Source organism: Pongo pygmaeus, chromosome 12 (genome assembly GCF_028885625.2).
Source record: "Pongo pygmaeus isolate AG05252 chromosome 12, NHGRI_mPonPyg2-v2.0_pri, whole genome shotgun sequence".
Classification (NCBI taxonomy): domain Eukaryota; kingdom Metazoa; phylum Chordata; class Mammalia; order Primates; family Hominidae; genus Pongo; species Pongo pygmaeus.
This window is the reverse complement of record NC_072385.2, coordinates 28088907-28113571: the sequence shown is the minus strand read 5'-3', so window position 1 is coordinate 28113571 and position 24665 is coordinate 28088907. Positions and strand designations below refer to the sequence as shown.

Here is a 24665-nt window from a genome sequence, read left to right as displayed (position 1 = left end):
AGATTACAATAACTTCAGCCACTTGGCACCCGTATCTTGATTTCTAAGACTATACTCCAATAAAAGGGATGAGGGGTTCTGTGGAGAAATGGGTGATTCTAGGGCTGGGACAGGAGATACACAAGATGAGCCTGGAGTATCTTGCAGTGCCAATAAGGAAGTACTCAAAAATCAAACAACCCACAATAATGGAGGTATGTCAGAGGAACACGAGCTAACTGAAAGAGCCCCCAGTGGCCAAAGCTGGAACAATCTGAGCAACACAATGAATACCCTAGTACTGGATTACATAAAAGTTGATCATATGGATTGGGTTATTCCTGTCATATCCAACTAAAACAGAATCAAGAAGCCAAGCGGGGACAGAGCACCCTGGGCACATAACATTGCCACAGGAAGGTAATTCTCCGCAAGTCCAGCTGCTGAAACTGCCTATTGTGACCTGAAACCAGTTTTATCTAATAGCTACTGAAACAACCTGCTGTGACTCTAAGAATAGTTTTACCCACTGCCATCACTCACCAATCAGAGCTTGCCAGCTCCTAGAAACATTACTAGTACCAATGAACTGTCTCTCAAAACAATGGGTAACATTTCTGCTTTTTATAAAACCTCCAACCTTCTCTGTTCTTCAGACATATGGAAAACCATCCAGTCTGCGTATATGCCCAGAACTGCAATTCTTGCTTCCCAAATAAAACAGAGAATTGTCTCTATATTTGACTCAACTTTGACAATTATAACCCAAACAATAAAAAAAAAACCATGAGTCCATATTGATATAAATGACTAAATAAATAAGACAGGCCAGGCATGGTGGCTCATGCCTGAAATCCCAGCACTTTGGGAGGCTGAGGCAGGCTAATTGCTTGAGTCCAAGAGTTTGAGACCAGTGTAAGCAACATAGCAAGACCTTGTCTCAAAAAAAAAAAAAAAAAGATAAAATAAAAATTTATTCTGTCTCTAAACACTGTCAAGGTCATCAAAAACAAGGAAATTCTGAGAAACTCACAACCACAAGGAGCCTAGGCAGATATGACAAATACACATAACATGGTATCCTGGATAGAATCCTAGAACAGAAAAAGACGATTAGGTTAAAAACTAGGGAAATGTGAATAAAACATGGAATTTGGTGAATAATGTATCAATTTTGGTTACGATTAACACACTACAATGTACCATGGTGATTAACATGTTAACAATAGCGCTGGCAGGAGGTATCATATGGGAGAACTTCAGGCACTCTGCAACTTTTCTGTATATCTAAAACTATTCTAAAATTTAAAAGTTTATTTAACAAGCAACCTTAGCTCTGAATCAACTAGTCTTTGCTTTTTTTCCCCTTTTTTCTTTTAAGAGCAAGGATGGTAAGATGGTAAGCCACATTTTATCTCTCCACAGTACTTAGCTATCCCTGGCCTCCGTAGGCGCCAATCACTGCACATTTGTGGGCTGGCATTTGCTTCCAGACTCAGCCTCGCCCACCCCTGTCACTGGCTGAGGCCACTGTGCAGCATTCCAGGTCAGGGCCCACAGACTCCTCCCACATCAGCACCCTCCAGGCCGAGGCCATGAGAGGAGTACAATCAGACACCCAAGAGGCGGTTGGTGTTTGTAGACCCCTCTCCGCCTTGCCTTTTATGTAATCTGGCCTTCTAAGAATTAATTTTACTCCTGGACTGCTTCTGATGTAACCTGTATGCAAAAATCCAGCCCCACACCCTAAAAGCTCTTTGATCTGGACCAGGTGTTCCTCACCCCAGACCTTAGGCCCTGTGGGCAACTGAGGAACTTCTGCCGGAACAGGAACCCCTGGGTTTCCATGCCTTTTTAGGCCATTTCAGATGCATCGCTGCTTTGGGGAAAGGGAGGGTCAGGAAAGTGTGGAAAAGTGAAGTCTCATCTTTCAGAAGATAATCAAGAGCAAGGAAAGGAGAAAGACAGAGGAAGCAAAGCAAACAGAGAGGACAGGGAAGCACAGGCCTAGACAAGGAGGAGGATTTTCCAAACTTCCTAGACTTTTGGGACCCCAGAGAGTTCACAGCAGCTCTGCTGCTTCACACAGCATCACCAGCATATATCTGATTCTTAGATTACAATATTTGTGCCTTCCATAGAAATGGGCCTAATTAATGAGTGAGACTCCAGGAAAGAGCATCAATCAGTCAACACAATTACAGTACCCCCATGAAGTATCCAGAAAAAAAGCTAGAAATCCAACTTTCCATTATAGAGAGGAGAAACCTCCTCCCAGAGACCCAAGGAAGCAGTAGCCTGTGCCCTACTGTGTGGGACTCTGGCAAATCTCCCACTGAAGGTCCTGACTCAAAACTTTCAAGCAGGCCTGACTCTAGTTTAACCTTTTCATCTGGAGGCCCCCTTCCCTTATTTTAACAAGCAGTAAAGAAGAGTATCTGGAAATCACAGCAACGCTTTCAATAAAACTTAATGTTTATGAAGAAAAATACTCAATTTAAGTGGTTAGCAACCAGCAATATTTTAGTACTTTAGACAAGATATTTCAAATAGATCTCTATTTTCTCAGTCACAGATTTACCTCAAGGAAGTTTTGTATTATAAAAACAAAACTCTGTAACAATTCCAAGGGTGATTAATCAAAAAAGTTCCCACACATCTCATTTAAAAATCAAAATACTTTCAAGTATTTAAATACCTACACCCTGAAATCAACAAAGTAAAGGAACTCTCAGCTGGGTTCTCACCATCAGAAGAGTTGCATTAGTGTTCCCGAAGCGAGAGTGAGCCCTGAGCCTCGGAGGGGCAACCAGACATCTGCGCCCAGCCCTAACGGCTTTCAAGAAATCTGATTGTGGCCAACCTAGGGCAGTAAGCCAGAAATGTTAAAAAGAAACACGATTGCCATAGTTCTCTTACTGCAGGCTTGGAAAATATAGAGAGGGAAACCCCACCCCCCACAGATACCTTAACTAAAATCAGTTCTGACTTGGATATTCTACACAGATAAGATCAGCAAGTACACAAGATTTGGCATCCTGCCTCTTCACCTGAATCTTAGACCGTGAACATATTTCACACTGCAACCAGACCGCATGATTATAACAGGTTTTTATTTCAATCTAAAATATTTCTTACAAAGAAGTAACATTTCTTCAGCTCTTCAGCAGCCACGGGCCTGCAAGCAGCAAGGACCCTGCGTGATCAGGATGGTCTCCATTACCACAAAAGCTGAGGTCACACTCATCTAGATCCCAACCACCCCACCATGCAGATGTGCAGAGCTGGAGTTTACTCAGCTACCAGGACACACACACTCTCTGTTCACTACAAGAGGCCAGCCAAGTGAGAGAAAAGCCACTGATTGGAAGACTGAAGCCACTACTCTCAGTAGGATCTCAGACAAGGATGCTCACTGCAGCATTACTTGTACCATAAAGGATTTTACACCATAAATTGAAAGATTAAATAGCAGCCTACAAGCCTGTCAGGGAAATGGTAAATAATGGCTCCATCATATGTGAAATACCATATAGACATCTGAAATGGAAATCAGTTTTATGACAACTTGACAAGCGAAGAAGTCAGATTCTAAGTAAGATCTACCAATATAAAGACACAGAAGCACTCACGCAGAGTGGGAGAGAGGAAAAGAACACATATGAAAATGTTAGCACTGGGAGGTGGACACATCATGCTTTTCTGGTTTTCTTCCTCTAGACTAAAGGTTTTACTAAACCCTTTACAGTAAGTATGCAAAATTTTAATAACTGGGGAACTGCACCATCCTTAGGTTGCTTAGTGCCTCTCCAGGGCTGAATTCCTCTCAGCTGGAAAGGCTCTCCTTCCATAGGCTGCCTCGAATCCCTCACACTCTCTCAGGGCCCTGTGCATGGCTTCCCACCCCGGTCACGTGACTGCATTCTGGACTTCGAGCTCATCAGGACAGTAACTGGGGCTTGGTCTTCCCTGACTGCAGGATCACGGGAAACAAAGATACAGTGAGCCTGACAGGGAGGAGAGGGAACCAGAACAGGCCACACAGGAGGAGCGGAGATGGGAGTTCATAAGGCTTGTGGGCAACTAGGGGGAGTGGGTAGCCTCGGGAATGACCATAGGAGAGGAAGCTGAAGGCTAGGGGCTCGGTAACAACAGACTCATCCCTGCAGACAGAGTCATCAGAAGGTGATGGGACCTCAGAGACCTCTGGGGCCAGGGGTAACCTGGAGTGACGCAGTGGAGGGACAGAAGTGGAGGGGATGGCAGTCACGGGTCAAAGCGAAAGAGATTCCAAGCCCACCTCTGGAGAGAGAAAGGACATGCAGAGAAAGGACCTCACTCCATTTAGAGGCCTCTGGCTCTTCTGGGAGAACCAGCCATGTTTCGGTTATGTGAAGAGGTGGGGTGTGGGGAGGGGCATCTGCAAGGAGGGATGGGGGTGCAGGAGCTTCTTTATGCAAAGGTGGAGGCTCAGGCAAGAGGGTGGAGAGGAAGAGCGGACTTCACTAGACTGACTACAGATGTAGTCCATCTGTTGGGTGCAGCCAATGTGCAACCTTGGCTAGCCACACAGAAGAGGGTCTCCCTCTCAACCGTCCATGGGAGCAGAGTAGCCAACAGGAAGGTGGGGTAGGCCCAGGAAGAGAAAGGACTGAGAGCTGGTCCATGCTGCTATGTTTAGGCAGGGCTCAGAAGCAATACTAATGATGAGGTGTTTGAGGCATGGACCACAGGGACGTTCAGTGCCAGGGTGAACCTGCCTGAAGGAAGCCAACTCTGCAACAAAGATGGACACAGACTAGCCTGCCCTTCCCACTGGCAGTGGGGACAGACCCCACATGCAGCAAGACATTAGAAAGACAAGATCGGGGGGAACATGATCCATCAGGACTTGGCCCCACAGCAGCCCCACCTTGCACCTGACCATCTCTGCCCCGCCTGGGGCAGCCCTGCAGCCACAAGCCCAGTTTCAAGAAATACCTGTTTCTGACCACAAGCATCACAAGAGTGAAACTAAGCAATGCTTGTTTCCTGTCTCCCAGCATGAAAACTAGTAAGACTGACTGGGTCACAAAACACAAAGAATTCGATGAATGGAAAAAATGAAAGGCAAATTTGGGGTAATGGTAACCCAGAGAGAAGGTGGGAAGGCATATGTAGTTCCAAGTGTATTGGTCATGAAAATGTCTAAAGCTGAGTGGCAATTCACTGTATTGTTATTCCTATCATTTTTCACATAAAGGACTGCCTAATAAACATTTTATTATTATAGAGTACATGCCAAAATCATTATTAGTACAGGTTGAGTATCCCTTATCTGAAATGCTTGACACCAGAAGTGGTTAGGGTTTGGAATTTTTTTAAGATTTTGAAATATTCGCATTATATACTTACAGATTCTGCATACCTAATCCAAAAATCTGAAATCCAAAATGCTCCAATAAGCATTTCCTCTGAAGGTCATGTCAGTGCTAAAAAAGTGTCAGGTTTGGAAGTACTTCAAATTTTGGATTTTCAGATCAGGGATATTCAACCTCTATTATGTTTTCACTTATTTTCAAAAAATCAATGTAAGTATAATTTTTTCAAGTGTAAGCTTAGATCAAAAGTTTTGCATTTCTCTTAGATGCAAGAGTACACATATATCTTTTTGCATCACATCCCAGGGTTGTTCAGAGGCTCATCCCTGGATGTCAACCACACTTGCCTACCGTCAGCACTGACTGGCTGGTCGCTGGCCTCCCTGTGACAGGCCCACTGGGGAGACACCTCCATTCTGGCAGATGTGACAAGTGGAGGGGCCATTGCACAGAGGCTCACAGCTGCCCCTCTCTGCTTTCCAGGACAGCCAGTTGCACCTGCCCCTAGGTGCCCACCTTTCTGTTGGCTGCTTTCGTTTTTAATCCCACTCTTCTTCAGACTGCCCTCCTTGCGGGGGAGGGGGGCCATATTCTGAACCAGGTGCAACCAATCCTAACATCCCTTGAGGCCCTGCTCTGACTGGCACCATAAGCTAAACCACAGCTGGCCAAGATAGGAAAAGTGATTTAACCTGTTGTCCCTCTAGGATGGGACTTTACCCAGATCTCCAGAGTCTCAGCCCAATAATGTGGCAACCACAGGTGTAAAGGCAAAGAGGAAAAAAGCAGGATACAGAAAACATTTTACAGCAAGGTGGCCCAATAGGGTCCCTCACATCACCTGCCGTGCCACTTTAATGTGGCTTCTGCTTAAATTTCAAGTTTAAAAAATTATATTTATTTTAGAGACAGGATCTTACTCTGTCAACCAAACTGGTCTCAAACTCCTTGCCTCAAGTGATCCTCCCACTGCAGCTTCCCAAAGCACTGGGATTACAGGTGTGAGCCTAAACTTCGAGCTTTTAAAGTACACAGTGTTGAGCTGTTAAGCCAGGACAAGACATCAAACAATCCAACTCCAACATGGCAAACTCGTAATGAAGGGAGAAGGAGAGGCAAAGATGCTGCTGAGAAAACCTTTCACTAGAGAACAGAAAGCCCAGCCAGAGGTGGTGCCGTGGACAGGGAGCACCCTGAAGACCAGCGAGCTAGCTGACACTCAAGGCCAGCTGAGCATCACATTTACAGGCTGTCACAGCCTCCCTGTCTTCCTGGGATTCTGCAAAACACAATTCCCCAGGGAGGACAAGCACTTAGAATTCTCCCCTGGTACAAAGCCTGCTTGCTCACATTGGATCACTTGGAAACATAATAAATCCTTCCTTCCCCATTAATCTGTTACTGAGGTTCAATGTGATATAATCATTTTACATAGAGAATTTCTGTCACTGAATCTTTGTATCTAAAACCACTTCAGATAGCTAAAACATATGCCAGCCTTAAGCCAAAGGCAGCTCCCTAAAGAAACCAGCACCCCGAAGAGACCACAGGATTATCCAAGAGCCACAGGCAACCAGAATAAAACTGGAGGAGCGAGGGTTCTGGCTGCCAAGAGTGGTCGATTTATGCGTGCCAAGGGACCAAGCTGCCACTGGTACAGGAAATGCACGCCATTTCTTCCCCCCCAGGGAATTTTCAAAGGAAGACATCTTTGCTCCACTCAGGAACACACCAGGTCCACATTCCTCCAAGTCTCCTATTCACTTCCTGGCCTCTCTGTGGGGTGAAGGATTACAATTCGCAGCAGGTGGTGACACCCTCAACCTTGAGATGGACATGTCAGATGCAGGAAAAGTTCACAGTGCTCTGATTAAATTATGTTTTGTTAGGACACCCCCTCCCCAGTGTTGGCATTGAAAGGTAACTAGCAGGAGAACTTGCAGCACACCTGTGTAACTCAAGGTCAGTCCCCAGGTGCTGCTTTGCTCTCTTTGGGCCTCAGTTTCCTAAACTGCACACTGGTAATGCACGGCCTGCAGCCTGAGAAGCATGTGAGAATGGAGCACGTGCAGCACCACAACTCCTTCCTGGGGTTGGAAGGGTCCGGAGTGTGTGGTGCCCTGCCCCCCACTCACCCTCCACAGGCCAGCACAGGGGGAGTTTGGCTGGGGAGACGGACACACGGGCCCTGGGGCTGCAGCTGGCAAGAAGACAGGCTAGTGGAAGATTCAGTGCTCTCGGGTCTGAGGCTGCCAGCAATGCAAGGGACTGGAGACGGGCACATTCTGCCTGGCAAGGGATGCTGGCCAGGAGGGAGGGACCACGTGTGCAAATGCACAGGAGCTAGCTGGCCACCTCAGTCATTTACTCCTTCAGTGCACAGAGGGTCACCAAGGCCTGGGGCCAAGTGAGAGGACAGACACCCATAGGAGAAAGAGCCCAGACTCAGCCCTTGATTCCCAGAATGTCAGTGCAGGGGAACCACAGTCAGTGATGACGTTCCTAACACAGGTAAAATGATGACAGTCCTTTCTACAGCAAAAAGCTGCTCTGTGTCATGAGAGCATATGATAGGGCACCAGATAAAAATCTGGTAAGTCACTCCACCTCTCTCTGAGCATCCCTTCCCTCCTCTGCAAAATGGAAATGAATAATAATTACCTGATCAGGTGGCTGGGGATTAATACACTGATCCTAGACAGACATCTGGCCCAATGCCCAGCATATGGTAAATGCTCAGTAAGCCAACCTCTCAGGGCTGAGTTCCCCACCCACCCAAGATGGTCAGAACCAGGAGCCCCTGGCAAGGCTCCACCCAATGCCCTACAGAAACAGAAAAAGCTTTAGTTTCAGCAGAGGCTGAGAAGGCAGGCCTCTGGGGCTGGCAGGGAGGGTGTCAGCCAGAGGCTCCGTGTCTGGCGGGCAGCAGAGGAGGTGCTGGCAAGGACAGCAAGCTGGCTGGAAGCCCTGACTGCAGGAAACAGACCTCAAGCAGCACTCCCTGGGGGCAGGACCCTGCCATTCTGCACTTTTTGGGGGCAGTTTCTAAAGCCTTAAGAAAATAGCTTCCTGCCTCAGGCTTTCTAGGAAGTCACAAACTAGGTGTCTGGGAGGCAGTTTTAGATAAGTGCACAGCCCAAGGGAGAGCTGACCCCCCTGTACCAGACAAGAGACCCTGACGGAAGGGACAGCCCAGGGCCAGGCACAAACGGCTCCAGCTCAATCGAAGTTGGTCAAACAGGGACAAAGGAGACAGCTTTCTTCAAGGAGAGGAAGAAATCTGTTGTTATCCTGTGTACCCCGAATTCCATTTGCAACCATTATTTGTTTCAGAAAAGCTGGTGCATGTCAGATGTTTTATCTACGAGACAATGATTTCCCAGCACCTGACCACACTTTCTGTGTCGAAGAAACTGTGGGCTGCAGGTTACACGTGGGTTCTCTGCCTCCTGGCACACCTGGAAAGATCCTGATGCAGCCCACACTGTCAGTTCAGAAATAGTAGGGTCAAAACTCTGTTTCCCATGGCTGGAGCAAGCTGCTTCAAACCAGCGATCTCCATGCAGAGATGCCACTGACTATGTATTTATTGCTAACTGGCTTATAATTATGATAGAGCAGTCAGCGCCTGGCTTCTAAGACACCTTGCTCAACTCATCAAAGTAGGGTAGCCTCGGGATATCTCACGAAGCACACACAGGAGGAGTTCCCACCCAAGGCACAGCAGATACCCCCCATCAGCACCACTGCAGCCAAATGGGGACAGGAGCACCTCCCCACATTCCTAAAATTAGAAGTGCCACCAATTAGCACCAAAATAAGTAGCCTAGTTTGGGGAAGGTGTTAAAAATCAGCGAATAATATCTTGAGTGGGGAGTGGAACAGGAACAAGCACTCTAGGGCAACTGGAAGTGTGGTCTGGGAACTGGCAGTAGCAGTACCACCCGGGAGCCGGGAGGAAGTGTCCGACCTATGAAGGCTGACTCCCTGTGGGTAGGGCCCAGTATCTGCATTGAACAAGTCTTCTAGGTGACTGCTAGGCATTCAAGTTGGAGTAGCTATCTCTAGCCTGCCATCTTCGAAAGACGCCTGAAGACTTACACAATTATTTCCAGTTAAGTCCTAACAATCTACAAAAAAACTGGACCTCTTTCTTTTCAAAAAACAGAAAAATAGCACCACCACAGAAAGTCATGGGTGCGGGCTGCATTCATGCTCAGCTAGAACTGAATGCAGAGTAAGTCAGGACAGAACGGGACAGACACATACCTGCAACCTTCTCGGAAATCCATCACACCCTTCTACCCTCACCCCTCACCCTTCCTACTCCCATTCACCCTATTCTCCCCAGCTGGGGCAGGGACCCTCTTCACAGCCACATTGGTAACCATCAAAAAGGTCAAAAGAGATCACCATGATTTGTTGCAAAGAAAGTCGGGGGAAGGAGACTTGACACGTGCCCAGAGTTAACTCCACTAACTAGGGATCAGGGGTGTGCTCTGCCACCCCTACCCCCACAGCCCTGCCTCGCCTTGACTCTAACAGCAGTGCAGGTCTGGTGGAGAGGCACTCAGCTGGACTGCAAGGCTGGCTCAGCCTCTCACACCCTGGACCTCAGATCGGCAGAGAAGCCATCCAGGAACAGAGCCTTGTAAAAGCTCCCTGGACTTGGAGGAGTCCTGGTCCTAAGCGACAGGAATCCTCCTCTCTGGTGGCCACCTCCCTCGTCAGTCATGACGAGGCCTCCACCAAGAGCAGGGCCTGCCTGAGGCTGTGCTCCTGGGTGGGAGGGAGGACACTGTGATTTAAACACAGTGTGGCTGAGAAAGAAAAAGGAAACACCCGCAAATTAAAGTGCACTCTATTTTAGCTTTAAACACACATCCCTCCCACCTACAGCAGTGTCCAAAATAGCACATCCTATTTTAGGGAGATCAGAGGCAGTTCCTCAACAGGACACAAAACAGACCTGGAGTTTGGAGACCAGCACCGCACAATAACAGAAGGTTGTAGGCCGCAGGGACTGCACTCACACTGAATCCACCTCCCACTCCAGTCCCATTTTAAAGGCCAGAAGACTGAGGCCTCAAGAGCTAGCACGGCTGCTGGTGGTCCTCCTGACTCAAATTCCGCCCTCTCCATTTCCAATCCATGCCATGCGGCTCTCTTCCCACAGCAGGGCCCAGGCTGTCCACATTAGAAGGGCCCCTAGCCTCTCCTCCCTCATCCAACCACTGTCTCCTGGGCAAGACCCACACAGGGCAGGGAGAGGTAAAAGGCAGGGTGAGGTAGAGGGAGAAAGCCTCTGTTCATCAGACTCCTGGACTCTGGGTTGAACAAGGACAGTCACTAACGGAGGGACTGAGACAGCCATGGTCTTGTTCACTCACAAAGAGAGGGCAGTTCCTACAAGACCAACGTTGACAGTTCCTGGAGATACAGGGCAGGAGAGAGGCAATCAACAGCCAAAATGGCCCAAGACTCGCTGACACTGAGGCTCTGGTTCATCCTCTGTTGTTAGGCTGTGGTCTGGTAACATGCTGTCCAAGTATCTCAGAGAAAGGCTGTAAAGCTGCCCCTAGAATCTGGAAACGGGTCAGGAACAGTCACTCGCTCAGTACTAGGACTCCCTTGGCCATGGTTTCCCTACCAGGCAGGAAGACCAAGCTGTACCACCTCACCATTCAGGACAAAGGGCCAAGAAGCATGCCTGAAGCAGGTAGCTCAGGGAGATGGGATGGCGGGGGAGCTGCACACGGCATGCTGTGCATGGCCCCAGAGCCAGACCATCCGGGCTCCAACCCCAACTGCCGCTCACCCGCCAGGCTACACGTCCCCAGGGAGAACTCATTTCACCTTCTGCTCCTCAGTCTCCTGCTCCTGAAATGGGTGTTACAGAATCATCTACTTCATGGGGTTACTGCAAGAACTAGATGACTTAATCCCTCTAAATGTGCCCAGTGCACAAAAACGCTATTTAAGCATTTGCCACTATTACTACTACCACTCCTGCTAAGCCCATCTGACAATCAGAGACCCCAGAGGCTCTTCTAGCCATCCAGAAACAGGGGGATGGAGGCACTCAGGCCACGCCGCTGGATCAAGGACAGCAAGAAAGGGGCTGTGAGTACCCAGAGAACAGGGAACACTTACAACGGCAAACAAGGCCTTGAAGAAGGTTAATTATCTGTTAAAAGTACAAACTTAACCCGCTATCGTCACAGGCCAGGAAGAGAACGGGCTGGAGGGCCCCATGAGAATTTCTGGAAGACAGGAAGGGAGGCAAGACTATCTTGGCCATTCCCAGGTGATGGTGAATGAGGGAAACCACTGTGGAAACCATGAGCGCAGAGGGAGGTGGGCCCTGCTGGACACGCTTCAGAACGCCCATCACTCCCCTCTGAGCCAGGAGAGGTCTCCAGGAGCGCCACCCCTCCCCCGAGCAGGGCTCCTCCCCACACACACCCCAGGGCTGGGTCCCAGCACCCCAGCTGAGAGCTTCCCTGACTGTGGCTGGAGACTGGATACCTAAAGGGGGCTTGGTGGAGGAGAGCTCTTCCCCAGAGAGAGGGGCCCACCCTGGAGGAGAAAGTCCCTGTTCTGAGCTCCTGGGTGTGAACCCTCCCGAGGGACAGCAAACAGGGCCATTACTGCTCAAATGTGGAGCTTAGCATGTCTTAGTTTGGACTGGGCATCCAGCCAGGCGTCACTTTAATATATAACCCTAAAGCTTAGTCAAACTGGCACTAGCTTGTGTGACCTGGCAACACCTGGCCCTAAAACTGGGAATCACCTAGCACCAAATAAGAGAAATTAAAATTCCAGGAACAATCGAAACTCAAATTTTAAAAGTTTCTACAATGTGAATCTTCATTATCCTATGTACCCATTCTAATTAAATTCTTCAAAAAGTTTTGGGATGGTAAAAATTTCATGTGGCACGTCTGACTCATTAAGGAGAAAAACATGGGCAAAATCTCATTGCAAAGACTTGTTACCACAAAGCTATTTGGAGTTGATTTCAGTAAAATTCTGCCATCAAATCTGGATTACCTGTGGGTGGATTAAACATTTGTAGATTAGCCTTGGTAAACAAATGAGAAGATAGTGCATTTGTGGAAAAAAATTTAAAATAAAAACCATTATAACTGCATTCCACACTGTTATTTAAAATTACTGGCAGGCAAGATGGACACACAGGCCCCCCCGCCCCAGAGGCCCGTCCCTGCCCACCATGGGTAGTACTGCTCCCCTCCTCCCAAAGCCGCCACCCCAGGTGAGAAAAGCAGATAGAAGGGAGAGGGTGGCTGAACCCCAGCCCTGCCCACACAGCCCAGCATGCCCCAGCAAACAGCAGGAGACTACAACCATTGTTGGTCATGCAATGTAATACTTACGCCTAAAGCAAAAAAACAAAGTATCTGTAAACGTTCAATGTCCCGCTAAATTTTACAAGTAATTTCATCCAGATTAAATGTATTTTGCACTATATTCTGTGTTACCCATAGTTTTGCTTTCCTCCAAGGCCTATGCTCCCTCTCCTACCTCATCTGTCATCCTGGTTGGTCAAGAGACAAATTTAAACAGCTGAGAAAGAAAGATGACCTCAGAACTTGAAACACTGCCCATGGGGTTTTAGAGGTCTCTCTTAATTTGTAAATCTAATGGGCTAATAACTCCCTGGCTTAAATCCTCCCTGTGGCTCTCGGCACACAGAGAATGCAGCATGAAGTTGCACCCAGGATGGATCTCCTGGCCCTCCTCTGTCTCCCAAGCTTCCTGAGTACCACACTCACAAGCTGCTCCCGACAGCATCTCACAAGTGCCCTCTCCATGCCTTTGCTCAGCTGTCTGCTCCACTTAGAGTGCCCCTCCTGTTCTTGTCTGCTTGACAATTCGTACTCATACTACATGACCAATTTAAACAGCAATTTCCCTGTGAAGTTTCACCCACTTCCAGGCAGAAATAAATACCCTCTGCTTATTGTGACATGGCCCTTTCTGTTGCCACAAAGAAAAAAAACTTCTGATACAGTGTACACCCTTGTCTCCTGTAGCTCCTTAGAAGGGCCTAAGTCAAGTAAGCCGAGATGGCGCCACTGCACTGCAGCCTGGCCACAGAGCGACACGCCGTCTCAAAAAAAAAAAAAAGAAGGGCCTAAGTCATCTTTAACTCTTCATCTTTAACAAAGCTGAGCCACTGCAGGAGCCCCAAATAAGCTTTTATTACGTGATTAATTAAAAATAACTTTTGTATCCCCCAGGGCCCCAGATGGGTTTGGTGCAAAAGAAAACTTATTTGAAGATGCTTTTTATCCATGAAATAGAATTTTTTTAAAAAACACCAACCTGTAACTATGAAATTCCTGCACCTCACTTAGGCTGATGCTGATGGCAATCTGCAAAGAGAGGCTGCCAAATGTCAGGGTGATGGCACCCAGGTGAGATGGGTCTGCTGCCTCCCAGGGCATCAAGGTACAACAAAGGCCCAGGGCTACGGCCAGAAGCCTGGTTTGGGTCTTGTCTGTCACTCACCAAGCAGGAGGCCCCGGGCAGGCCATTCACCTGCTCTGGCTCTCCCCATAATGCCTGTGGGGTGAGCGGCCATGCAGTGCCAGCGTGGGCTCATCCCACCCAGGGCTCTTCGTAGCACAGGTGGAACTGGATCTCTAAGATATTCCACATTACAGAGAAGACAACACAATAGAGCAAAAAGCAAGCTCCCAACCCCAACTACTTCAGAGATGTCCTTTTGTGTAAGAATCCTGCTTCAAAAAACAAAATCCACTCTTGGGCCTCACCAAGCACTGGGAAGGCTGCCGGTGGCCCTCGCCCACTGCACCATGGACACCAAAACCCACCCATACAGGCCGCTCTTGAGGCTGCCAAGGTGATATTAGATACCACAAATGCAGAAAGGGAAAGAATGGGAGGCTGAAATCAAAACCAAAAGTGACTTCACAACCTGCATATACAGCTTTCCCAACAAGCTGCTCAAACGAATGCACACTCCAGAAGAAAGAGGGTATGGAAACGTCCGTGTCTGTATATGGCTGACTGCCCCCGAAGGGCTCACAAAAATGCTGGGCACACTGCTTGCCTCTGGGAAGAGGAACTGGAAGGCAAAGTGGGAAAGGTGATTCTTCTCGACATATCACTTTGTAATTTTTGAATGAGACCAAAGGTAATACCTTCATAGCATGTAATTATGTGAGATATGTAACGCCCTCAAACAGAAGTTATGAAAATGTCCCACAGTAAATAAACTTATCTTCCTCAATCGCATGTATTACCTTTCCAACATGTTTTCATTCAACCACCTGGTGAAGCGGAAAATCAAGATACTTTAAGGCCTGGATCCACTTTTTAATGCTGTGTGACCCTGAGTGCCATCCGCCCACCCACCAAGACTCCAGAGGTAGCAACCGGCTCATGGTCACCATCTGGCCCGGGTGAGGTCACTCACTGAGCGGCACCTCCTGAGAGGCCCTGATCACATTGTAACCCAACATGGCCACTGCCCAGAGTAAGGAGGGGAAGCAGGTGGCCCACGACATGGTGTCAGCCCCTCTACACTGCGCCTACACTGCCCTCCACACTCTCCACTGCACCCACACTGCCCTCAACACTCTCCACTGTCCCCACACTGTCCTCCTCACTCTCCACTGCACCTACACTGCCCTCCTCACTCTCCACTCCACCCACACTGCCCTCCTCACTCTCCACTGTCCCCACACTGCTCTCCTCACTCTCCACTGCATCCACACTGCCCTCCTCACTCTCCACTCCACCCGCACTGCCCTCCTCACTCTCCACTCCACCCACACTACCCTCCTCACTCTACACTCCACCCACACTACCCTCCTCACTCTCCACTCCACCCACACTGCCCTCCTCACTCTCCACTCCACCCACACTGCCCTCCTCACTCTCCACTCCACCCACACTGCCCTCCACACTCTCCACTCCACCCACACTGCCCTCCTCACTCTCCACTCCACCCACACTGCCCTCCTCACTCTACACTGCACCTACACTGCCCTCCTCACTTCTCCACTCCACCCACACTGCCCTCCTCACTCTCCACTCCACCCACACTACCCTCCTCACTCTACACTCCACCCACACTGCCCTCCTCACTCTCCACTCCACCCACACTGCCCTCCTCACTCTCCACTCCACCCACACTGCCCTCCTCACTCTCCACTCCACCCACACTGCCCTCCTCACTCTCCACTGTCCCCACACTACCCTCCTCACTCTCCACTCCATCCACACTGCCCTCCTCACTCTACACTGCACCCACACTGCCCTCCTCACTCTCCACTCCACTCCACCCACACTGCCCTCCTCACTCTACACTGCACCTACACTGCCCTCCTCACTCTCCACTGTCCCCACACTACCCTCCTCACTCTCCACTCCACCCACACTGCCCTCCTCACTCTACACTGCACCCACACTGCCCTCCTCACTCTCCACTCCACTCCACCCACACTACCCTCCTCACTCTACACTGCACCTACAATACACTCCTTTCTCCTGCCTAGGGCACTCCCACACTGTGGCAAGCAGAAGTGCAGCTCGGGGCAGCAGGAAAGAGCACTTCATGGACAGGGAGGCCTGGAGGCTGGACTCCACAGCCAGCCATGCCCCAGCTAAGCTGCAAGACTCTGGGCAAGTCACTGCCCTTTCTGGGCCCCAGTGCCCTCTTCTGTAAGAGGAGAATATCAGGTTCTCAATCCTCACTCCTCCTTTCTGCAGATGCTTCGTACTGAGGATGCAGAGATTTGAAGACCCACCGCAGACCCTCAGTGAGCCCTGGGCTGGGGCTAGGGGAGGGGACACAGACTTACGTGCTGTGGCCTCTCCCTCAGGAAGTCATCTTCCAGAGGACAGAGGACACATGAAGAACAGCTGCATGACGGAGAGAGCACTTCAGCAGAAGGGGACAGACATCTGCACCACCAGCCTGGTACCTTGGACGCTTGCCACAGAGCTCATCTGTCCGCATCAGGTCAGCTTCTCCATTGGACTGTGCTCTCCCCAGCAGAGTTTCACCCTATCTCCATCCAGGGCAGCCAAGAGAATCTGCTGGGGGACTCAAGTCTGTGCACACTGCTGTGGGTGTGCTCACAGCACAGACTCTTCTGCTCTGGGCACACTCTGAGGGAACTCCCAGGAGCAGCGCTGGGTCAAGCCCAGCTGTGTACCTTGTGCCCTTCCCCCAACCCCGGACCCCAACAGGGACTCAAGCTCATTACTTCCAAGGCCCAGCCCTCCTTGGCCCCTGTAGGTCTCCACCCATGTGGACCATACTTCTCTCCATGGCAGGCAGAAACAGGCCCAGCCACAGGAGAGAACGAGAAGATGGAGTCACATGAGAGATCAAAAAGAGGCCTTGTTGGAGCAGACCAATGCCCAGCTGAAACTCTTGATTCCCACACCCTCCTTGTGGGGCACAAAAAGAGGGACAAGGACAGGTGGCCCTCCAGCACACTCCCAGCATCAACATCACAGTCAATGGCAACTCCCAGAGCTTTTCAAAGTCATCCAAGATTGTTACTTCTTCAATCAGTCCTCACCCCAGACCACACACCCCTGGCAGTTTGCTTGGCCTGTGGCAGAATTTCAGAGCTATAGTGCCGAACTCCACGGTGCTGTCTGTGACTTCAGCCCCAACAGGGGTTCTCAGGCACTCCTGGTGGCTGCGGGGCTGCGGCAAACTTACTAACAGGGCCAGCAACGTCTTGGGAGGCTTCAACATTTATAGACTATTAAATGAAGAATTTTAAAAGCTTACAGACAGCCAGTCTAAGCACTTCAAATCTACACAGTCTACCTGGCAAACACACACTGAGCATTGACCTTGGTTCCTGAGCGCTCAACCTGAGGCTACAGCCTCTGAGAAGCAGTGGCACGGCAAAGACTTCTGTTCAAAAGCAACCTTACTTCCATCCACCAGAGCTTAAAATTCTCAGATGGTCTAAAAGAAATATTCCACATATGATGAGATACCACAGAAACCTTAAGTGTAAGTTAAAAAACCATACTCCCACCTGCAATATATTTTAATTCCACATTCTCTCCTGATAGCTTTGCGAGATTGCCAAGTGTAAAGGGAAAAAAGCTTTTCAAAGCTCAATTTTTTAACCCAACAGGGTCATTCATCCTTTTCTCCTGTGTGGAATGACTGTGAAGTAACCAACAGTGTTTCTCACAGGACTCAGGTCAGGACATCATTCACAACGGCCATCTAAGTGAAGCCACAGACACATGCATGCATGCACAGGCACACCACATACATGCACACTCATTCACAGGAGGCACCTCCAACACCCTCAGCTAAAACTATTTTAGTGTGATCTCAAATCAAAAGCTTGGACCAAACCATTCTGGTTTCTGAAACTACAGGTCAACAGGGTTGTAACAAACATAAAACCACACTGAAACCTATTCAGAGAAGGATGGTGATGGTTTCTTTAGAAATGTCTTCCAGCAGCCAGGCGCGGTGGCTCACGCATGTAATCCCAGCACTTTGGGAGGCCAAGGTGGGTGGATCACCAGGTCAGGAGTTCGAGATCAGCCTGGCCAACATGGTGAAATCCCGTCTCTACTAAAAATACAAAAATTAGCTGGGCGTGTTGGTGCGTGCCTGTAGTCCCAGCTGCTCGGGAGGCTGAGGCAGGAGAATAGCTTAAACCTGGGAGGCGGAGCTTGCAGTGAGCCAAGATCGTGCCACTGCACTCCAGCCTGGGCAACAGAGCAAGACTCCGTCTCAAAAAACAAAAAAAAAAAAAAGAAAAAAAAGAAATGTCTTCCAGCTCCTCCTGCAACATGGCCCTGAACCACATCTCACCAGAGGCCACACCAAGGAAGCAACCACCCAACTCAGCACCACTTTTTCCTGTGGTCCAGGTATCATGCTTCCCCTTCCTGCTCCTTCAGTGCCTGGCTGAGAAGGCGAAAGGCCCCACCAGGCCTCCTTGCAGGGGCCAAAGCCCAGCGGGCCATGCCTCCCAGCAGAGGGAAGGGACAGACCACTAAGGAGCAAGGACTTAGAGCTCAGAAGCAGCGCCAACTGAGTCTCATGCCCCTCGTGAGACAGGAGTCCAATCAGGGGAGCCCCAGGTGGGGCTGCACCTGCACTGGGTCAGCCTCCAGGGGCCAGGTCTCCCCACCTACACCACTGGGTCCAGAGCTCTTTAAAATCCAGGGGCCGCTCCCCAGTCTAGGACCACAGGGAAACACTCTGAGTGCCAAGCACTCCCAATGGCTCACTGGAGCTCTGTGGTCATGAATTTACAGACTCATCAACATGTCATGTGTTCTTCTCTAGCCACAGGCCACTGTGCTGAGAAGTGGCCAGAACCAGGGCTGTGGTTTTACCAAGTGAGATGTGGAAGGAGAGGGGCGGGAGGTCACGTGCTGCTGGCCCTTTCACATCAGTCATGACTACGCCTCTATGGCTGTGGAACCCTCCTTGGTGCACAGCAGAACATGCTGCAGCTCCGCACATCACAGTTCACCTTCACAGCCTGAGAGAAGGAGGGGAATGAGGCTCGGCATCTAAGAGACTGGCTCAACACCGATATGTGGGGATTTGAAACAGGTGGGCCTATTTCATCAGGAGGCCAAGTTCTTTTTGTTGTTGTTGTTGTTGTTGTTGTTTGAGACGAAATTTCATTCTTGTTGCCCAGGCTGGAGTGCAATGGTGTGATCTCGGCTCACCGTGACCTCCGCCCCCCCAGGTTCAAGCGATTCTCCTGCCTCAGCCTCCCAAGTAGCTGGGATTACAGGGATGCACCCCAATGCCCGGCTAATTTTTTGTATTTTTAGTAGAGACAGGGTTTCTCCATGTTGGTCAGGCTAGCCTTGAACTCCTGACCTCAGGTGATCCGCCTGCCTTGGCCTCTCAAAGTGCTGACATTACAGGCATGAGCCACTGCGCCCAGCCCAAGTTCTTTTTTTTTTTTTTTTTTTTGAGACAGAGTCTTGCTCTGTCACCCAGGCTGGAGTGCAATGGCGCGATCTCGGCTCACTGCAACCTCTGCCTCCCAGGTTCAAGCAATTCCTTGCCTCAGCCTACCGAGAAGCTGGGATTGCAGGCGCACGCCAGCCACCACGCCTGACTAATTTTTGTATTTTTAGTAGAGATGGGGTTTCACCATCTTGGCCAGGCTGGTCTTGAACTCCTGACCTCGTGATCTACCCACCTCGGCCTCCCAAAGTGCTGGGATTACAGGCGTGAGCCACCATGCCCAGCCAGGAGGCTGGGTTCTAAACCTCTAAGGCCCACTGCTCTCCACCTCAGCTGTACCTCCAAATCACCTCATGGGAAAGGTGGCAAATTTCATGCTGGCCCCACCCGGGATTACACTAATTAGCACAGCATGGGTGGAGGGCAGGCTGCCATGTTTTTCAAAAGCCCCAGGTGATGGTAAGGTACAGCCAGGATGGGGAAAATTGCAACACTATTCCAGTTCCCCTTACCCTCAGCCCCCAAAACCCCTTTTCCCAGCTGTTCACTTTATCCTGCCATGGTTGGCTCATCTCTGCTCTGCTCAAAGCCATCTCAGCAACCACCCTGGGAGGCATCCACCACGCCTCCTAGGCTGGAAGTACCAGTGTGGGCGTGATGTAGAGACTTTGGGTCTCTCTGGCTCTCAATCTCAGCCATGAGCTTTGCATCTAGTCACAGCTAGACTCATGGTCCAGCAGTGAACCATGAGGAGTTATCGACTTCTATCATCATCCTTCACAAACTGCAGTCTCACTGGTTTCAGGATCAACAGAACCATCAAAAAGAAATGCCACAGTTCTTAGAATCAGAAATGCGACCCACCAGCCACACGCTACACAGCATTTATTTTGGTTTGGATTTCATTCCCCTTCCTTCCTTTATTACCCTCCCCTAGTGGCACTTACAAATCTTCTGTTTTCAGCCACACATGGTGGCTCATACCTGAAATCCTAGCGCTTTGGGAGGTCAAGGTGAGAGGATCACTTGAGGCCAGGGGTTCAAGACCAGCCTGGGTAACATAGCAAGACCCCCATCCCTACAAAAAAATAAAAAATAAAATTTAGGCATGGTAAGGCATTTCTGTAGTCCCAGCTACTCAGAACCCTGAGGTGGGAGGATCACTTGAGTCCAGGAGTTCAAGGCTGCAGTGAGCTATGATTACATGGCTGTACTCCAGACTACACAACAGAGCAAGACCCTATCTCAATCAATCAGTCAATCAATCAATCAGTAAAACTGTTTTCTTTACTGAGACATTAAAATTGGTGTATCTAAGGATCTCACTTTCTTATTGTAAAACCTCAAAGTTTTACTATTAGTCCACTAAGATTTACTCAGGGTTATTACAAGTTCAATTAGTTCATGGTCTCACTGAGTTGGAAAGTATGCTAAGCACTATCATTCATAAATAATTGTAAAACTCAGTTGTGGAACTCGACAAAGATAAGGCTGAACTTACGGCCTGTTCAACCAACAGGCTGTACTCTAAAAGCCCATTTATAAGTTATCTGGAACCCAGAGAACATTTCATTTCATGTAAAATTACCACTAAGTTGGTACTTAACTTCCCAAGAAATAGATAACTATTAGATAGTTAATAACTAATAGATAACTATTAGATAATAGAGAACTAGATAATAATTAGATAATAGATAATTATCTATAACTAATAGATAACTATTCAACTCATTTGTCCTTTTCTAATTTAAAATCAGAAAAACGTTATTATGGTGCCAGAAAATCAAGTGTGTGTTGTGTGTGCATATACAGACAAGAAAATCAAATGCAAGTGTTGTATGCAAAAACTCTAACTTAAGGAAAAGAAGCTTCACATCAAGAACACAGAAGTTAAATCTATGGAGGCTGAGAAGATAATTTCCACTCAGTTCCAAGGGCAAAGGACACTGATGATGCTAGGTTCACTGGACCTGTTGTCCCCACCTGTGGGCGGTGTCGCTAACATTGCTGACAGCTTCACAGTCTTAACAGCAACATAACAGGGGAAAGGAGAATGGGTTTAAACAGATGGAGAGACCAAGTTAACAGTGTGATGAATCATCAGCAGATGAGGGGGACGGAGGGGCAAGTGTGGCACAGGCACAAGAGGACAATGTTTGTCCCCTCCAAACTCCACACTGAAATTTAATCCCAAATGTTCTAATGGGAAGTATTTGGGTCATGGGGGCAGATCCCTCATGTGTACATTAATGCCCTCCCCCAACCACCCCCCACTTTGAGGGTGCGTGAGTTCTCACTCCGTTGGTTCCCATAAGAGCTGGCTGTGAAAAGAGCCTGGGACACCACCACCACCACCCCGCTCCCTTCCTTCCTCTCTCGCCATGTGAGCTCAGCACACGCCAGCTCCCCTTCACCTTCCACCATGAGTAGAAGCAGCCTGAGGCCTCACCAGATGCAGATGTCCAGTCTTGAATCTTCCAGCCATCAGAATTGTGAGCCAAGTAAACCTCTTTTCTTTAAAAACTACCCAGCCTCAGGTATTCTTTTATAGCAGCACAAAACAGACTAAGAGAACATCCAAGAGGAAAAGAAAAAGGCCCTTTCCCGGCTACTCTAAGAAACTCGGCATTCAGAAGCCTGGTGTAGTTATTCAGGGACTGCCCAAAAAATACATAAGTGTGAGACAAGCATTAATAAAGAAAAAGAGACAGAAATAAAACTCTGGGTTCCCACCAGAAAGAAGACAGACAGACATCATCACCTGTCAGTGCCCTCCTCTCTCTCCTGTGAGTTTGGCAATGGGTCTATCCCCTTCAAGGCCTACCTGGCATAACCATAAGTGAGGGTTTTATGCACAGAAAGACCCCTGAAACCTCTGCCACCAACCAGCTGGGTGACAACTTCTCTGAGCCGCAATTCTCTCACTGGTAAAATGGGATGTCAGACACTTATCATTCAAGGTGTCCAGAGGATTAAATGAAGTGCTGCATGCTGAGGCACAGCACAGCAACGACACTTAGTGAAATTCCAAAAATGCCGGTGACTCATTGTAATCTGTGACAGGGAATATCTGTCACCCCCTTGAGTGAACAGGTGCTGGTGCACAGTGAGTGCTCTACAGGGTTAACTTAAAAAACATAACAAGGCTGGGCACGGTAGCTCACGCCTGTAATCCCAGCACTTTGGAAGGCCAAGGCGGGCAGATTGCTTGAGGTCAAGAGTTCGAGACCAACATGGCCAACATGACGAAACCCCATCTCTATTAAAAATACAAAAATTAGCTGTGCGTGGCGGCATACGCCTGTAGTCCCAGCTACTCAGGAGGCTGAGGCAGGAGAATCGCTTGAATCCAGGAGACAGACGTTGCAGTGAGCAGAGATCACACCACTGCACTCCAGCCTGGGCAACAGAGTGAGACTCCATCTCAAAAAAACAAAAAACAAAACAAAACAAAAAACATAACAAGGTCCCTTCCTAAGCAACTGGGGGGAGGGCTGGAGTGAGACTTGTGGCAGACCGAGCAGAGACTGAGCAAGGTGGGCAGGGCCAGCCTGGGCACACAGCCAGAGAGGAAGGGGGAGGGTGCTAGAGTGAGACCCAAGCCACTGTCCGCTCAAGTACTGCGCCGAAGCCAGGGTGGAGCCGGGAGGAAAAACCACAGGAACAGGGGCTCAGCCAGAGAGTTGAAAAACTCTTTTTTCAAACCCACGTAACAACATAGTAAAATGACGGGATTATCTGTTCACCAAGTGAGTGCCCAGCAACATGACAAAATGACCCCAGAGTCAGCTACCCCAGTCTGGGAGAGGAAAGGACCATGGCCACCCCTAGGCCTCCCCAAGCCTCAGCTTCCTCATTAAGCCCACTGTATGTGGGACAGTACGGTCCTCATCAGGCTGCTGTGAGGTATGGCAGGTCAAATAATGCCCCCTGCAAAAGAGGTTCACGTTCATATCCTTGGAACCTATTAATGTTACCTTATACAGCAAAGGATTTGCAGACTCAATTAAGTTTCAAATCTTGAGATGAGATTATCCTAGATTACACTGGTAGGCCCCACATGTCATCAGAAATGTCCTTACAGGAAGGCAGGAGGTTTCGGAGAGAAGAGGGGGCCGTGTGACAGAAGCAGAGAGAAGCGGAGTCACGGAGAGAAGAAGCTGCCCTGCTGGTGTGGAGAGGGAGGAAGGGGCCGGCAGCTGAGGCAAGCCAGCAGCCACAGAATGGATTCTGCCCTAAGCTACTGGAGTGAACATGGCCTTGCCCACAGCTTGATTCAGCCCAGCGATTCTGGAGGCCAGAACAGTGAGAGAATCAGTGCCTGTCACTTTAAGCTACAGAGTTTGTTACAGCAACCACAGGAAGCTAATACAAGGGATTAAAAGGGAAGTGGATAGAAAGCAATCGGCACGCTATCTGGCACATGGTAGGAACTCGAGAATCACCATTAGTGAAGGACAGTTCCTGACACCCTCCCTGGGCCACCAACCCATCCTCAAAAGCTATGTGAAAAGCTACAACCTTGTACTGCAATAACGAACTCTGTACTCTGCTCACAAAAGCTCCTTCGTGTGTATCGTCTCAATTGATTCTGTCCTAAAAAGGAGTTTCCAAGGTTGTCCAAGGACTCTCAGCTTGTCTCATAGAAATACAACTCTGCCACAGGCCTTGTCTTCAACATTCAGTTCAATCAGTTAAAATATTTCACAGGATGGCCTCTGCTGATATCTCATGGAGCAGACCCTCCTGATGTCAGGCATCATGAGCTGTGATCAGGGCCATCTTACCTTGCAGAAACACAGCACAAGTACTTCTCTCAGCCACAGGCCTTGCAACTGTCAACGGAGAAGTTGGTGCCGAGTTCTGACGTGAGAACTGAGAACTCTGCCCCTGTCAGGGCAGACATGGCAGAAGAAGGGGCTGGGCAGGCAAAAAAAAAAGACACTGGCTAGCACTTGACCTTCCAAACTGCTTTTCAGCTTGACTCATGCAAAGAGGTTTATCTCTCCCCTAAACCCCCTGCTTTTTGTTTCTTCAGCCCTTGCTCCGTGCACCCCCACTCTCGATTTTCCTCTTTGAGGAGTGAGTCCCAAGTGTCGAAACCCACCATGTGCAATAATTCCACTTCCTCCGTCGTGCTCAGCCTCCATCACGCAGACCCTGGGGCCTCAGCTTCCCCTGGATTGCTGCGAGGATGAGGCCCCGTGAATCTGACAAGCTCTGCCCCATTTTGTTCGAGACTCAGGGCTGTGCTGTCCCAGCCTTCCCCAGCCTGTGCAAGATGTGAAGACTGTCCCCTTCACCAAGCCACAGCAGCCCTCAGCCACAAAGAGCTCAGGGTGGAG

The 24665-nt window shown here is 49.2% G+C and overlaps 1 protein-coding gene across 17 annotated transcripts in view; it reads right to left on the bottom strand.

Annotated features, from left to right (window-relative positions):
- INPP4A (inositol polyphosphate-4-phosphatase type I A) overlaps positions 1-24665 on the bottom strand; it is a 145405-nt gene that overhangs the window by 101401 nt on the left and 19339 nt on the right. For 2 of the 17 annotated variants that reach the window (XM_063648485.1, XM_063648480.1), the window contains exon 1: positions 20305-20398. The exons of the other annotated variants lie outside the window; for them this stretch is intronic. The gene's annotated coding sequence lies outside the window, so the exon portion shown is untranslated. Of the gene's footprint in view, positions 1-20304; positions 20399-24665 lie in introns of those variants that run through there. 17 annotated transcript variants of the gene reach the window in all.